The sequence below is a fragment of the Rhinoderma darwinii genome, chromosome 3 (genome assembly GCF_050947455.1).
Source record: "Rhinoderma darwinii isolate aRhiDar2 chromosome 3, aRhiDar2.hap1, whole genome shotgun sequence".
In the NCBI taxonomy this organism is placed as follows: domain Eukaryota; kingdom Metazoa; phylum Chordata; class Amphibia; order Anura; family Rhinodermatidae; genus Rhinoderma; species Rhinoderma darwinii.
The window spans coordinates 94,837,794-94,855,123 of record NC_134689.1 but is presented as its reverse complement, the minus strand read 5'-3'; the positions used below and the strand labels follow the sequence as shown (position 1 = coordinate 94,855,123).

The following is a 17,330-nucleotide window of genomic DNA, read 5'->3' as shown; positions in this document are numbered from 1 at the left end:
AGCAAGCCGGAGGCAAAGCAAAGCGGGTTAAGCAGAACAGCAGCAAGGCAGAAGCACGGCAGAAGCAGGCTGGAGCAAGCAGCAGTGGGGCCAGGAATCCAAAAGAATTACAAGCACAGAGGAGGAGAACACAGCAGGTAATAAAGGACAGGGGGCGGAGCTAACTCCGACTGACCAGGCCGCGATAGGCTCTCCCACTCCTGAGCCTGCCACCCTGGTTGGTGGGAGATGGTGTTAGTCGAACAGGTCTGGCCTCAGGTGTGGATTGATTAATCCCAGGAGTATACCTAGACGTAGTACCTGGCAGATCCCTAACAATAGGAGATACATGTGTGATCGCTGGCAGCGTTAAGGAGAACGGGAGACCGAAAGTCCCCCCAAGTTCTCCATGACAAACCTCGGACTTCCGGAGTCTGCGCAGTTCAATAAAAATGAAAGGTGCGCTGGTCACGCATGCGGACAAGCGAGACCAGTGCACAATTCATTTCTATGGAGCTGCAGACAGACCCCGGGAGTCCGAGGTCTGTCATGGAGAACTTCGGGGGACTTTCGGTCCCCCGTTTTCCTTATCGCTGGTGGTCCCAGCGATCACACATGCATCCCCAATCCTGTGGATAGGGGATGCATGTCTTATGTAGGAACAACCCCTGCAATGGCGTCGCGCTGTAGCAGCCATAGCGGCTGCTAGCGGAGCCTCCGGCCATGGGGGGGCCCGTGCCGGCGGGTGGCACGGGTCCCCTCATGCTGCGGGCTACGTAGCAGCCGCTACAGCTGCTATAGTGGTAGTTACGCCACTGACTATGGCCTATTTCTTTCAGTGATATGTCTTTCTCAGTAATGCCAAATACCAAAGTACTTATGACATTGTGCTCGAAAAAGCTTCGGTCTCTTCTAAACCTGGTCAGAAATCCCCAGAGCACAACAACAGCAGAAGAACACCTGTCGCTTTTACAGAAGGGAAGGCAACCTATTCAAAGCCACTTTGAAAAACAGTCAGCACATTTAAGTTGTTGTTGTTGTTGTCTACTACTGTGAGTTTTTCAGTCAGGTAAGCTGTGGGGACTTACAACTGTTTTTCTGCCAGATAAGCTCCTGTGACATCACAAGTGAGTTATAGTCAAGTTATGTGTTTACTATGACATCACAAGTGGGTTTTAGTAAGGTAAGATGCTGTAACTTCACAACTGTGTTTTTGTCTGGTGAGGTGCTGTGACACTAAGAGTGGGTTTCAGTCAGAAACGTTGCTGTGACATCCCAATTGGGTTTCAGTCAGGTAAGCTGCTGTGACCTTACAAGTGGTTTTCAGTCAGATAAACTTCTGTGACATCCCAACTGTGTTTCTACCAGGTAACTGCTGTTTTGAGTCCGCAGCCGCTGACCGCCGGCACGCATATTTACCGGCAGCCTCGATCACGGGACACTAGAAGCTGGTCAGCATCTCCCTCCTAGGAGACGTTGACTCACGCAGCTGCTTACCCCTGCTTCTAGGAGGCGTGCTTGTCTCCGGCCTTAAAGGGCCAGCGCCCACACCAACCTAAACGTTCCCTAACCAATCCCTTTACTTCTTAGACTATTTAAATGGCTCTGCATTTCTGCTCCTTGCCTGAGCGTTGTTGTTATATTCCCATGTTAGTCTTGCAAATGTCCCTTAGTTGCTATCCTGCTCCCAGTGTTCCCGTATCCTACTACCTGTATCCTGTGGCCCGTATCTGTGCGTGTTCCTGAATTGCATCTGGTTTTGGGGTCGTGTTGTCATCTGCCACGTTCTGTGTCACCCGCCACGTCTGTGCATCCGCCACGTCTGGTGTCATCTGCCACGTCTGGTGTCATCTGCCACGTCTGGTATTATCTGCCACGCCAAGCATCACATGTGCCACGTGTCTGCTATTCTCCAAGCATCTGCCTGAACATCCTCCCAGGTACTCTTACCCTAGAGACTGTTATTGACTGTAGTTGGCCAGCTGCTAATGCGCTGCGGCGGAGCAGCCTAGTGGGTCCACATACCCCGCAGGCATGACATGCTGTAACATTTTAATGTGGAGTACAGAGTATATAGTGTGTACCCTGTCAGGAATGTAGAGGACACAGGAATCGTTGCAAAACAAACATTTTACTTCAGGGAGGCACAATACTTAATGCTTACACACAAATGAGGCTCGGTCACTTAATTGTAAGGAACACATGACCTGCCTAGGTAGAGTCGTGTGTTAACCTTAAACCATACTATCCCCCACCCCCATTTAGTAACGACACATGACACCGAGGTTGGATGTGAAATGGCCACAGCAGCCGTTTATTAATTTCACAGTTTTATAAAAACAATTTAAATCCGAAACATTCGGATAACTAGTTAGGAATCCACCGGAGAATTCCTCCTAATAATTCACATGACCCAACATGGGTCAGAATCATAAATAACCATTAAACGTTAACATTAACCCGAGCAGAGGAAGTCCTTGAAGCCCCTTCAGATGTTCCTTTCAAGAACACACCGAATTAGCCATCTGCAAACCACTAATTACCTCCAGCCGTAAACCAGCTCGGAAGCACCGTTCACCTCTGCAGATGGCTCCACCCACTAGAAGTCCACTTCAAGGGGATAACACCCGTTGAAGCCCTCAAGTGATATACCGCCCACTAGAAGTCCACTTCAAAGGGATAACACCCGATGAAGCCTTCAAGTGACATACCTTCTACCAGAAGACCACTTCAAAGGGATAACACCCGATGAAGTCTTCAACCATGTACCTTTTTTGGGGGACGCATACCCCCGATGCGACCCCCCCACCATTTTGTACTGACTGGCCTCAAGGACTCCCCCCGCCAGCTGCCATGACAACAGAACCTACTCCGGAAAAAAGAAAAACATGTTAAATAAACACACAAAATAAAACACAACGCTCATATACGGACGTACAGAAGACCTAAGGAGTAACAAAACAAGGGTGGGAGGGTGGGAGCTTTGCTTCTTGTGTACTACTCCTCCCGCTGCTTCCGGCTCAATGCCGAGAAACAGCGGGAAGCGCAGTAACGGCCCCCCCGTCCCCCCTAGCTCCTCCCCGTCCCTCCTTCAGCTTCTTCACCTTTCCCTCACCTCTTAACATTAACCCTTTCCCTACCAGGACGGTCATGTCGGCTTCCCTCAAGCCTGCAGCTGCGTCCAGCCTCTTCTTGACCTGCCTAGGTAGAGTCGTGTGTTAACCTTAAACCATACTATCCCCCACCCCCATTTAGTAACGACACATGACACCGAGGTTGGATGTGAAATGGCCACAGCAGCCGTTTATTAATTTCACAGTTTTATAAAAACAATTTAAATCCGAAACATTCGGATAACTAGTTAGGAATCCACCGGAGAATTCCTCCTAATAATTCACATGACCCAACATGGGTCAGAATCATAAATAACCATTAAACGTTAACATTAACCCGAGCAGAGGAAGTCCTTGAAGCCCCTTCAGATGTTCCTTTCAAGAACACACCGAATTAGCCATCTGCAAACCACTAATTACCTCCAGCCGTAAACCAGCTCGGAAGCACCGTTCACCTCTGCAGATGGCTCCACCCACTAGAAGTCCACTTCAAGGGGATAACACCCGTTGAAGCCCTCAAGTGATATACCGCCCACTAGAAGTCCACTTCAAAGGGATAACACCCGATGAAGCCTTCAAGTGACATACCTTCTACCAGAAGACCACTTCAAAGGGATAACACCCGATGAAGTCTTCAACCATGTACCTTTTTTGGGGGACGCATACCCCCGATGCGACCCCCCCACCATTTTGTACTGACTGGCCTCAAGGACTCCCCCCGCCACCGCGAAACAGGCCTTGACCACCTTAAGCCTGTGAGTTCCTCCACACCACCACCGCCCTTTCTATGCCTTCTGCTATAGCCAAGCTCCAAATATCAATGCCAACCTCGGTCAGATGAACCCCGTCACTCCTCCAGAAATTCCCCAATCCTGACTCCAAATCCCTATGCCTCACGCAAATGCCCCCGTTCTTTGCCACAAAACGGGACACCGCCCGGTTAACTTTTATCCGAGCCTTATTGACTCTCTCCACCGATCTAGCTAACCGCCAATGCTTCCTTGGGACTATGTCCGACCACACTACCACCAACTTGGGATAAGATACCCACAAACACAACAAATCATGTTTGATATCCCGCACCAACTCACGAAAAGGGCGGACTCCTAAGTCATTCCCACCCACGTGCAACACTAAAACCTCCGGAACCCTATCAAGCCGCACATATGTCTGGAATTCCGCCAACACCCTGTTCCACGACATACCTCTAAACCCCAGCCAATGCACAACCGCATCCTGTCGCGGAATGCGCAACTGGCGACCATCCGGGCGGACGTCCGCCCTCAAAGCCCCCCAGTGCACGTACGAATGACCCATCAACCACACCAGACAAGGAGGCGAATCTGAAACGGAAAACACAGTTAGGCACCACCATATACATTTGCAAGCATAAACAACAAAATTACAACATATGGGGGCGGACATAGGACTTAAACCTTTTAGACTCCCAACGACCAATACGCCTCACCCCCTCATCATCCAACCCCCAGCGCCCTGCTTCCGTTGCTGCGCCAATCCGGAAGGAATGAGATGAATATGAGCCTGCCGCAACCCCAACCGCCGTCAAACATTTTTTAAAAACAGCTCCAAACTGAAACCTGGACAAGAACGATCCGTCCACATGACATAACAAAGGCAAATCTGGAGACCCCCTGTTTTTTGTAAAACCACGCATGCACTCTACTGGGCACATGACCGACCCCGGGAGAGCGAACAAAACTATCAGTTTTCCCTTCCCTAATTGGTCAGTTTTTGATCTACGCAACCATACCTCCAACCGATCTGCAAAAAGGCTCACCTCCCCAGATCTCAGCCCCCCTGCCTGTTTAGTACTTGGCGACACCAACTCACCTATTCTAAATGCTCCGAAGAACGCCAACGAGAAAGCCAACCGAAACAAATCCATTTCATCTGAAGAACGACATACCGATGCCAATGAACCACCCAACAAGCCCAGCAAAGCAAACGACACCGGCCTTCTACTATCCGCCTCCACCCTACCTCTGCGCAACCCCTTCAAAGCCTGCGATACCAGAAATTCCTTCGATACATCCCGCAAGCCCCGCAACTTAAGCCCAAACGCCACCGCGGATATAAACCGGTTCACCTTCGCTACTGAAAACCCCGCCTCCCAGGCATCCCCTAACCAATACAAAAGTGCCACCAACCTGTCTCTATCCGTATTGACATCACCCAACTCTCTTACCCACTCCTCCCACTGCCTCCAACAAGCAGCATAAGCCCTCCACGTCGTGCCCGCCAAAGACCTTTGTAACAGCTGCTCTACGGGACCGATACCAGATCCCATAGATGATCCGGACACGCCAAACCAATACGTTCCGCTCCCGGAGCCAATTGCCGAAACCGGTCCCACTGCGAGCGAGAAAGAGCATCAGCAACACAATTCCGTACACCCGGGACATGCACCGCCACCACCCACGCGTTCAGCGACAAACACACCAACACTAAATGTCGCAACAATTGAACTACCGGAGGAGAGGACGCCGTGATGTTATTAATGGCAAGCACCACACCCATGTTGTCGCAGTAAAAACGGACCTTCTTATCCCTGAGCCTGTCCCCCCAAATGGTAGCCGCCACCACGATGGGAAACAGCTCGAGCAGGGCCAGATTCCGCGTCAATCCACTGGACACCCAGCTAGCCGGCCATTGACCTGCGCACCACGGACCTCCCCCGTAAGCTCCAAAGCCACCCGCCCCAGCCGCATCCGTGAAAATATTCAGATCACTCGTATCCTGCGCTGGGGCCATCCATAGCGAGCGACCATTGTACTGGCCCAAGAAGTCATCCCAAACCTGAAGATCAGCTCGGTGCTCCTCCTTGAGCCTCACAAAATGATGCGGCGCCCGCACTCCCGCCGTTGCCGCCGCCAACCTTCTACCAAACACCCTCCCCATCGGCATAATCCGGCAGGCGAAATTCAACTTCCCCAGCAGCGACTGAAGCTCCCTCAACGACATTTTCTTCCTTCTACAAGCCCGTCGCACCTCCAGCCTCAAAGCACCCAGCTTATCCGCCGGGAGCCGACACTCCATTGCCACCGAGTCAATTTCGATTCCCAAGAAACAAATCGTCGCTACCGGGCCCTCCGTTTTTTCCGGCGCCAAAGGGATCCCAAAATCCCTCGCCACCTTCTGCAGGGCATGAAGCAAGTTACCGCAAACCGGCGAACCCCCCGGGCCAACGCACAAAAAATCATCTAAGTAATGGATCAACGAATCGACCCCGGATACTCCCCTCGTTACCCACTCCACGAAGCTACTAAACGCCTCGAAGTATGCACAAGAAAGAGAACACCCCATCGGAAGGCACCGATCCACGTAAAAGGCCCCATTCCAAAAACAGCCCAACAGCCGTTGGCTTTCTGGATGCACCGGCAACAACCTGAACGCCGCCTCGATGTCGGTTTTTGCTAGCAGCGCCCCCGGACCCGCAGCCCGCACTAACCCCACCGCCTTATCGAATGAGGTATAAACTACGGAACACAACTCGTGATCAATCCCGTCGTTTACCGACGAACCTTTGGGATACGATAAATGTTGAATCAAACGAAACTTTCCGGGCTCGCGTTTAGGGACAATACCCAAAGGGGACACAACTAAATCTTTCACCGGCGACTCCACAAATGGCCCCGACATGCGCCCCAACGAAACTTCTTTTAACAACTTTTCCGACACGACTTCCGCATGCACGTAAGCCGATTTTAAATTTCTCCGCGTAACCGGAACCTCATAAGGAGGCGGAGGAATAACAAAACCAACACTAAACCCTTCATAAAGCAACTTAGCCGCCGCCCTATCCGGATACTCATTTAGATAAGGGGCCATCCTTTCCACCCTCACCGGCGACACCCCCTTGACCAGCCCCGTGCTGGTTCCCGGACCTCTTTTTACGCAGACATTTTGCCGCCCCGTGTGATGCACCATTACACTCGGAGCACACGTGCTTGAACTTGCACGTGGCCCCGAACTTACACTGGCCTTCATTGAATTGCCAGCAAAACCCCGCCTTTCCCCCGCCGCTTGGTCCACTCTGACTAGTCTGGCCTCCCTGGCCACCGCTCCCGGGAAAGGGCTGCCTAACCGGAACCGTAACCCGTAACCAGAGAGCAATATCCTTCTGGTCCCACCGAATCGCCGGCCGAACCGCCTTCCGCTGACGGAATTGCTCATCATATCGCAGCCACGCCTGACCCCCATACGCCCTATGAGCCTCCCCAATAGCATCAAAATAACAAAATAACGCCGAACAATTTTCCGGCGCCTTTTCCCCTATCACACTAGCCAATATGGCGAACGCCTGCGACCAATTAACGAACGTCTGCGGGATAAGCCTATACCGCCGCCGTTCCTCCTCGTCCTTTTTACTCTCATCCCGCTTGCTCTTATCCAAATTGAATTTAGCCAGCGGCAAGAGAGAAAAAATTTCAACATATTCATCTTTCCAGATCCGATCACGCACCTCCTGCTTTAAATGCGCCCCCAACGGACCCTCAAAACAAACATACACCTCCCCCCGAGCACGATCGTCCATGCGCACTCGATCGCCGTCCTTCTGTGCCTCAGTCTGCACCGACACCGCGACCGCCTCTCTAACCGCCACCACAGGACGCGCCTGCAACGATCCCACTTCCCTGGAGCCTTCCCAAACTACCGCAGGGGACACTTCCGTTACTACCGGCGCCGCGGCCCTATCCAGGCGCCCCACCAGCTCCCGTAAGCAACCCACTAAATCTGCCAAACCCGCTCCGTCGCGTCCGCCCGCGCCACTACCGGCCCCCGATGCTATGCTAGCAGCCCCCCCGCCGACACCCGACATAAAAATCGCTGGATAAGACAATAAAGGAGTTATACACTCACCGGGCTGCACAGGCGCTGTGTTCCCGTCAGCCGGACCATCCTGACCTCGACGATAGACGTCCAGTTCACCTTCCTCCAGTTCTTCTCTCGCCGACGACTGTCCCTCCCAACGACCTCTTCGGAAAGGGGATGAGGACGCGCTGACCGATGGGCCGGCAACCTGCCGCCCGACCGCCGGGACCCAGACTTCCGACCGGACCTGTTGCCTCGACGTCGCTGCAGATCTAGTCGTCCGTCTAGACGATCCTGACGAAGCCTGCCCCCTGGCCGGAACATCACCATGCGGGGCGGCCGTACCTTGCTCTTGACATCTTCCATCTGATGGGGGAGGGGTGACAGGGAGCCCGGCCTGCGACTCCCTGCTTACCGCCGGACCCCGTCGCGGCCTGGGATTCCTGCCAGGACGCAGGGCCTGGGAAGGGGCGGTCCTCCCAGCTGCCTGGCCTGCAGCGTCCGGGATCGGGCTCCCTCTGCGACGCCGTGTCCGCGGGACTACCTCCGGACTCAGGCGCTCTGGAGGTCGGGACCGCCGAGAGGGACGGGTCGACACAGCCTGCATCGCCGTCACCCCTGCTACCGCTCTCTGCCTGCCCAGCGCAGGAGCGGTTGTTGCCGACTCCCCCCCCGCCGCCATAGCCATGCTCGTAGGGGGGCCGGGGGAGGGGAGCCTGTCCCTTACAACAGACCCCGAACGCCGTGCCCGACGTGGCGAAACGGCGTCCGGGATCCGCGTTAATGCAGCCACGGTCTCCTCCAGCCATCCGGGACCGTGGTGCACAGCAGCGGCACGCAGCCGCTCTAAAATCAGGGCCTCTGCCATACTAAAAAGCCGGGCAACGGGGAGCTTTGCTTCTTGTGTACTACTCCTCCCGCTGCTTCCGGCTCAATGCCGAGAAACAGCGGGAAGCGCAGTAACGGCCCCCCCGTCCCCCCTAGCTCCTCCCCGTCCCTCCTTCAGCTTCTTCACCTTTCCCTCACCTCTTAACATTAACCCTTTCCCTACCAGGACGGTCATGTCGGCTTCCCTCAAGCCTGCAGCTGCGTCCAGCCTCTTCTACAGTGTAGTTTCACTACGCTTTCTTATTGCATTGTCATAAGAATCCAGGGGAAAATAATCAGTCACATTCAGGGAAAATAATCCACACTAGAAGTCCATCTGGCCTCTTTTCCCTTCTGCGTCCTGAGCATGAGCCGCACCAAGGCTCACAAGCACAGTTCAAAACCTAAGCCGCTAATAGTTTGCGGTTTATCAGAAGTAAATTGATCTTCAAGCGGTATACTTGTTATTTTTATTGGGACAATTGGTGGTAGCTATCCCTCTGGTATTGGGTCACTCTCATGGGGAGGCTCTGCATCAGCCTAATATGTTTCTTGCTCCAGTGTTTTCTCTGCTGAATCACACACATGTGACCTTACCTCTCCAAGGGGATTGCTTACGCCCAATCAACATTCTGGTGCAATCTAACTCTATTTATTATGTCCTGCTTTCCAGCTCTTCAGAACACCATGAGTACATTTTCACCTGCGTTTCCTGATGTCATCACAGGGTACCAGAATGACCAAAATGGTGGCCAGGACCCCACTTCCTGCTGTCATTCCGCTGGACCGCACCAGGAGGCCCACACCCTAGAGAACTACCCTGCCCATTCTGACCACCAAGAGAACCACCACCATTACTCATTGCACAAAATAGCTCAACAACGTAAACATTTACAATGTAAACAATACAAGTGTTTTAGCCTTGCAATAAAATAAAGAACACAATAAACTTGCCATATATATGGGGCACACCCTTACAACATTCCAACTATTTCATGACTTGCCTAAGTAGAGTCGTGTGTTATTGAACATTCTACTTATCCTTTCTTTTATCACCCCTTCCTCTAAGAAAAAGACACGTGACAACCGAGGTTGGATGTGAAATGGCCACAGCAGCCGTTTATTAATTTACATTGTTTATAAAATGCAATTTTGATCCGAAACATTCGTATAACTAATTAGGAATCCAACCAGAGAATTCCTCCTATAATTCACATGACCCAACATGGGTCAGAATCATAAATAACAATTAACATTAACATTAATCAGAGCAGGGGAAGTCCTTGAAGCCATTTTTTAGATATGTTTTACCTCGAGTTAGCCATCTGCAACCACCACCAACAATTTACCTCCAGCCGTAAACCAGCTCGGAGGCACCGCTCACATCTGCAGATGGCTCCAACCACCAGAAGACCACTTCAAAGGGATAACACACTATGAAGTCTTCAAACCATGTACCTTTTTTGGGGGACGCATACCCCCGATGCGACCCCCCCACCATTGTCGTACTGACCAACCTCAAGGACTCCCCCCGCCAGCCGCTATGACACCTGGACCTGCTCAAAAATGAAAAAAGAAACAACACGTTACATGAGCATACAACAAAACAGAAACAATCGTAGACAAACACACACATAGAACAAAACAAGGGACACAACCCAAATAAAGGGCGGGAGGGTGGGAGCTTGTAACTTTGCTTGCTCTTCCTCCCGCTGCTTCCGGCTCAATGCCGAAAACAGCGGGAAGACTAGTAACGTCCCCTAACTCCTCCCTTCCCCTCTTCCAACTCCCCCTTCTACTCCCTCCTTCTCTCAACTTTCTTAACGCTTTCCCTACTATGTCTGTCATGGAGGCTTCCCTCTGAAGCCCTTCGTGCTGCGTCCAGCCTCTTCTGTCAGGTAAGTTACTATAACATCACATGTGCGTTTTAGTCAGGTAAGCTGGTGTGATATCAAAGCTGTGTTTTGTTAGGTAAACTGTAACATTACCACTATTTTTAATCATGTCTCAGTCAGGTAAGTAGCCAGGACGTCACAACTCTCTAACCTGCTGTGACATCATAAGTATGTTTCAGTCGGGTTAGCTACTGTGACATCAAAACTAGTTTCAGATAGGCAATCTACCATATCTACAATCAATTTAGCAGATGGAAATCAAGGAGACCATATACTGTTCCTGCATAGGGGCCCTCTGCTTTTGGTGTCCATCTTAGAAAATTAGCCATGTGTTACAGGACCCCTGGAATAAACATGTAGATTTACACTCTCTTTACACTATTTGTTTAACACATATGTTAGCTTTGAAGGATTACTAAAATGGGATTTCCAAGGAGGATTCAGTGGTGTACTATACTTGTTTTGATGCAGAGGTGCAATTTGTGAGGAATGTTGGCAAAGGCTCTCTCCTGGCTAAGTCAGACATTGAGTCTGCATTTCGTTTGCTTAAAGAGGCTCTGTCACAAGATTATCAAATCCCTATCTCCTATTGCATGTGATCGGCGCTGCAATGTAGTTATCAGAAAAGTTTTTTGTTTTTTTTTAAAAACGATCATTTTTGGCCAAGTTATTAGCAATTTTATATTTATGCAAATGAGCCTTTCTAATGGACAACTGGGCGTGTTTTCTCATATTTCCAACTGGGCGTGTATTGTGTGTGTAACATCTGGGTGTGTTTACTTGTTTTACTAGCTGGGCGTTGTGAATAGAAGTGTATGTCAGCATCATATGTCAGCATCATACACTTCTATTCACAACGCCCAGCTAGTAAAACAAGTAAACACGCCCAGATGTTACAAACACAATACACGCCCAGTTGGAAATAAGAGAAAACACACCCAGTTGTCCATTAGAAAGGCTCATTTGCATAAATCTAAAATTGCTCATAACTTGGCCAAAAATTATCGCTTTGAAAAAAAAAAAAACAACGTTACTGTTATCTACATTGCAGCGCCGATCACCTGCAATAGGAGATAGGGATTTGATAATCTGGTGACAGAGCCTCTTTAAAGTTCATGCAAGTGGTTTTCACTTGTTAGGGTGTGTTGAGACATATGTTTGCCTAGAGGCTTGTCACAAACCTGTCACGACATATTGGATTCTGTTTTGGCAGTTTAGGGTTAGCGCTGGCAGTGTCAAGGCTTGGAGTCTAACAGGCCCCCAGGTCTACACCAGGGACCACCACAAGTCAGTATGGATTTTGTTTCTGGAGACCTGCAGATCGCAGCCCTCTAACTGCCTCTTTAACATGGCTAGGTAGAGACAGACAGGTGACGTATCAGGATACAGTGTCAAAATGAGATCTAAGAGAATGGTCAAACGAGGTCTAGGTCTGGGTGACGAGCAGAGGTTCAAAGATGGTAAACAGGCCTGGGTCAGAGTCACAGGATGAAGTTCAGAAATGGAGTCACAAGCCAGTCAGGTAAACGAATAGACAATTACAAGGATGCTGGATGTAGGATGGGTCCTAGTACTCTGGCCTCTGTTCGTGTTCAGAAAGAGGCTTATATATGCAGTCCAATTGAGTCGTGAAATGAGAGAGAGGCCTTCAATTTATAAAAAGTTCCTCATTTATCAATAAGAGGAAGATATGGCATCTAGTATTGGATGGCAACCACTGGAATTGGCTGAAATATGACTATCTTGAATAGTTATTTTATAATATATATATTTTTTTTTTTTTCAGAAGGTTCATTATGAAACTGGGTCTTCTGCAGTTTTACATTACTTAGATGATTTTTCTATTTGTAGGATGTCTCTGTTTAGCTACTAAAGGGGTGCAGCTTCCAGCTCATTATATATGAGTGATGAGGCCTATGAAGGACGATCTATTGGTCAGGCCGGTTTTGTTACAGTGTCTAACAGTGATTTGCCATTGTTTACTGATACTGGTCGGTTGATAGATGATGTGTTAAAAACATATCTCAATGGTGTCAGCGATGATTTACTTATTGGATGATCAATTTAAAAATGTATCAAGACTAGAAAATAATTAAATTCAAAACATCTTATTGGTGGCAAATGTTCATATTGCGCAGAATTAGAAAGGTCCAGAATTAAGAGTGGAAAAAGTAATCGAAAGGGTGAATGTGATTCTGATAAGTAACAAGATTGAAGCTATAAAAAGGGATAATGGATTTCATTTTGAGAAGGAATGAGCCCTTTTGGGGGCTTTGTGAATATTAATAAATTTTCTAGAGGCGGTGAGAATATAATTGTTCTAAGAAAATTATATTTATAATGAGAGAGGTGTTATTTTTTTGTTTGTTTTATTTTCTTCTCCTTTTGTATTACTGTTATTTTTCTGTCTTGAAATATGTCATAATAATAATAATATTATTAATAAAAATATATAAAACAAAATTTACATAATTCATATAAATCAAAATGTATTCGTTAAACTAGTTTAAAATACATATTTTGTACTTCAGTAGAACGCATTCAAGAATCTCATATTCGATATGAATAAATTATTTTAGTAAACCAGCTCACATCAGGAGTTGGGCTTTGTCCTGAGATATAAAGCATTGACATATCTGTTAAACAAAGAGTCACACTTGTCATTTCTAAATATAACAGGAGACATAGTGTACATGGTATTGCATGCACTCAATATCTCAAGAACCTGCTTATCATTTCTATGTATGTCATAGACTATCCTATACTGAATATGGAACAAAGCCTTTTCAACATGACACAGCTACAAGTTCTGTTTCAGAACAGTATTTCTATGCTATACCAATGCATATAATTTGCCTAAAAGTAATTTATGTTAAATGAGGCATGAGATACATGATACCATGCAGCTGCTCCAGAGCCACTGTAAAAAGTAGAATAACAATCTGCAAGTAGATATATTATATACATAATTAGCAAGAAAATACAATAAACACAAAAACAAAAAATTACCCCATAAATTCTACCCTCCCTACTATGCCCCATCATGTACTAGATACTTTGATATACAGTTAAACCTTTCTAAAAGACAACCTCTTTGAGAAGACCACCCCCATCGAGACCTGATTTTTCTGTGACAGATTTTCAATTCTTCTATCTATCTTTTCCTTTAGAGGACCACACCGTTAGAAAATTTTACACAGTAATTTTGGATGGTCGTCTCAAACGGGACCATTTAAACATATTGATAGGCCTACGTAAAGTTTCCATGAGTGCCCCCTCTCCCAAATATTTTGTTCCTTTTTCTACACAGTTAATTAAAAATCCTAAAAACAATTATCTATTTAGCGGTGCAATTATTTAGACACAATAATGAGAAAGGTTATGATTTACAGGTTCACTCGTCGTCGTCTTCTTCTTCTTCTCCTACCCTATCTGTCCCAGACTACCATGAAGACTTGGCAAGGAGCCAAAGTTCCCTTCCTGCTACTACCCTCAATACTGTACCCGTTGGTGCCCCATTTGCCCTCATTACTGTACCTGCTGTTTTGCACAATGCATCATAATAATGTACTTCAGAAACAAATGAAATTGCCACACAGATAATGACTACAAAATAATAGTGGCAGACAAATAGTGCCCCTAAAAACAAGATAGATTGTAAAAGTGACACACAGATAATGACCCCAGAATAAAAGTAACAGGCACATCGTGCCCATAATAACAAGATAGATGGTAGATAGATAGTAACCCAGCCAGTAACAATGCGCCACTTTGTGCCCAACACAGTAAAAGGATCCCCTTTCTACTCCACACAGTAACAATGCTTTGTGCCCTCAAACAATAATAATGTCCCAGTTTCTGCCCCCTACATGAATTATGTGCCTCATGCATAAAAAATGGCCCCCATTGTTCCTCCTGCACAACGATATTGTCGTCTTTTGTGCCCCTTCAAACAGTATAAGTGGCCCTGAAAATAATAAAATGAATACTCACGAAACCCATTTCCAACAAATGGAGTGGCTGAAGCACCTTCTGGCCTGTGCTGTCAGCAGCCAAGGGCAGGCGATACAATGCAGTGATGTTATCAGGCCGCTGACAGCACAGAACATCAGCAGCTAGGCGCATGGGGCAGAATGACGTCACTGAATTGTGCCACCTGCAGATGATGTCTGTGACCTGCTAGAAAGAATGATGAGGCAGGGAGCTGATGGCAATTGCTTTTAACTGTATCTGCACCATGAGGATGGAGATACAGATAAAAGTAGTGCCGTCTCTGGGTGGCCCGGTGCACTTGCTCCATTTGCCCAATAGTTAAAGTGTTCCTGATTTCTAAAGGTGTAACTGTAATAAATATGCAGATATACAGTATCACAAAATTTATATACAGTATTTAAAAACTTGCCTTCTCTGCATTTTACCAAAGAGTAAATGTTTCAATTACAAAGCCGTATTTGTTTCATACAGGATAATGGAAATACTAATCTATATTCCCGTAATTTATCCTTCGTTTGGCTTTACACTAGAACGGCAAAATTGCAACAAGGAACATTTTTAAAGATTCGCTCATCTCTAATTACGAAATGACTTAACAACACAATTCTCCTGGAGCAACATCACAAGGTAAATGAGGCACCAAATAGTACACATTGATATCAATGGGATGTCTGTGTAATGCGCATGTCCTCCAGCTGCTCTCTACTCTTGCAAATAGATAAAGGTTCGGAATGGAGGGCTCCCCTGAATTCTATATACTGTAGGGCATTTAAATATAGGTTATCTTAACCAGACATCCAATTTAATTGTAATAAATACATAGTGCATTTAGCAAAGCTTTTATTGGCGTGAAGCTCATTCTGAGTTCTGCCATCTGGCCATATGGTTTCTGTGCTCCAGCTCTGTTCACATTTATGTTTTGGTGTATCTTTTGTTCTGTCATTTTTATGGAAAAACAGAGACCTGTTTCCATCAGCACCCCCATTAATTTCCATTAGATATTTCTATTGTCTAATAGTTCATTCTGTAAGATTTAGGGATCCGCTATCCATGAAGTGAGACAAGCACTTTGCCTCGGGTGGTGCTCTTTCCTGACTTCAGGGGCTGCAAATTGGGAAAATGCCCTTATGCCCTGCATAAGCGCACAGCAAAGCCTCAACAGCTCCATGACTAGAAGGGGTGAAGGACCTTTAGTGAGATCATGGTCCAAGGTCGGGTTAGACATATTGCTTTTGCAGCCTGTTCAGCTGCACAGGGGCCCTGAGGGGGGAGCCCACTCTGGTCACTGGAAATTTCAACATAAGTATGCTGCATCCCCCAGATCTTCCTCCTCTTCAGGCTTTCCTCTTGTCTCTGACAGATTAAACAGGCACTTTATCAGCCAATCACAGACCGCTATGACTGGCTGAGCTATTCTGTGATTGGTTGATAGCTGATAATCCAGTACCTGAGGACCAGAGGAAGAGAGATGTCTGCACCATGTCCTGGTAAAGAGGAGCATAAGGATGCTTGAGAGAGAGAGGGAAACTAAACTCTCATTGTTCCATAAACGTGCTGCCCCGAGTTAACCCCAATACTACCCTAGACATACAGGGATGTTAGCATTAACCCCTCCATTACCCTAGATCACCAGTAATGTTAACATTAACATATTCTGGGCATTGCTACATGTTACAAGTTTTATATTGGGGAAGTGCTGGATCCACTCATGTTTTTGTTTTTTTATTAACTCTTTTACTGCCTTAGACCTCAAAGGACATTATCATTAACCCCCTTCCCAACCCAAAACCACCAGGGAAATTAACATGAACTATTCACAACCCTAGACCACTAGAGATGTTACCATTAACCCCTTTACTGCCGTAGACCACCAGAGATGTTATTATAACACCTTTACTGCCCTAAACCACCAGGGATGTTATCATTAACCATTTTACTACCCTAGACCAAGCATTAACCAACTTCAATGCTGGGACCTCCCATCATCAGCTGCTACCTGCTGGGTAAATTCTGCATGGGAAAACCTCACAAAAAGTACACATTTCATTTTAACCCTCTGCTGAACTTAATGTAGGTAACCAGAATGTTCATATGTTAAACTGACAATGTGTTGTTTCTGTCAGGTTCCAGAAGGGTCGCTCTAAGTAACTGTGGAAGGACCGGTTTCTTGTACAAAAAGGCACATAAATCTGCCAGGGATAAAAGGAAGCTACTTAGATCCGGTCCATGACTCCTGATCCTGACGATGCCCGCATACAACATCTTGACAGTGCACGGGGGCCAGTCCTCTGGGCTCAGTCACGGCTGCATTTCCTGCTACCGAGATCGTTACGCCACTTGGTCTCCTTGATTTCCAACTGCTACTTCAATACCGATGGTAATTTAATACATGTGCTAAGTCCACCCCTGAGCTTGCCTGTAAGAAACTAGTTATGATGTGACAGTAGTTTACCTGAAGAAAACACAGTTGTGATGTCACAGAAGCTTTCCTGACTGAAATCCACCTATAATGTCATAGCAGCCTAGAGAGTTGTGATGTCATGCCTACTTACCTGACTGAGCTGCTCTTATAATATCACAGTTACTTACCTGACAGAAGCCAGCTCTGATGCTGTAAGGTGAAGTTGGACTGGTGACAAATGACTTGGTA

At 47.4% G+C, this 17,330-nt stretch overlaps 2 long non-coding RNA genes across 2 annotated transcripts; both read left to right on the top strand.

Annotated features, from left to right (window-relative positions):
• The first annotated feature begins 1,192 nt into the window (after positions 1-1,192).
• LOC142751044 (uncharacterized) lies at positions 1,193-9,772 on the top strand. The gene is made up of 2 exons (XR_012882692.1): positions 1,193-1,273; positions 9,466-9,772. It is a non-coding gene; the product is annotated as an uncharacterized LOC142751044 (long non-coding RNA).
• Positions 9,773-10,954: 1,182 nt separating this feature from the next.
• LOC142751043 (uncharacterized) lies at positions 10,955-17,051 on the top strand. Its single transcript, XR_012882691.1, has 3 exons — positions 10,955-11,043; positions 15,211-15,307; positions 16,804-17,051. It is a non-coding gene; the product is annotated as an uncharacterized LOC142751043 (long non-coding RNA).
• Positions 17,052-17,330: the final 279 nt, after the last annotated feature.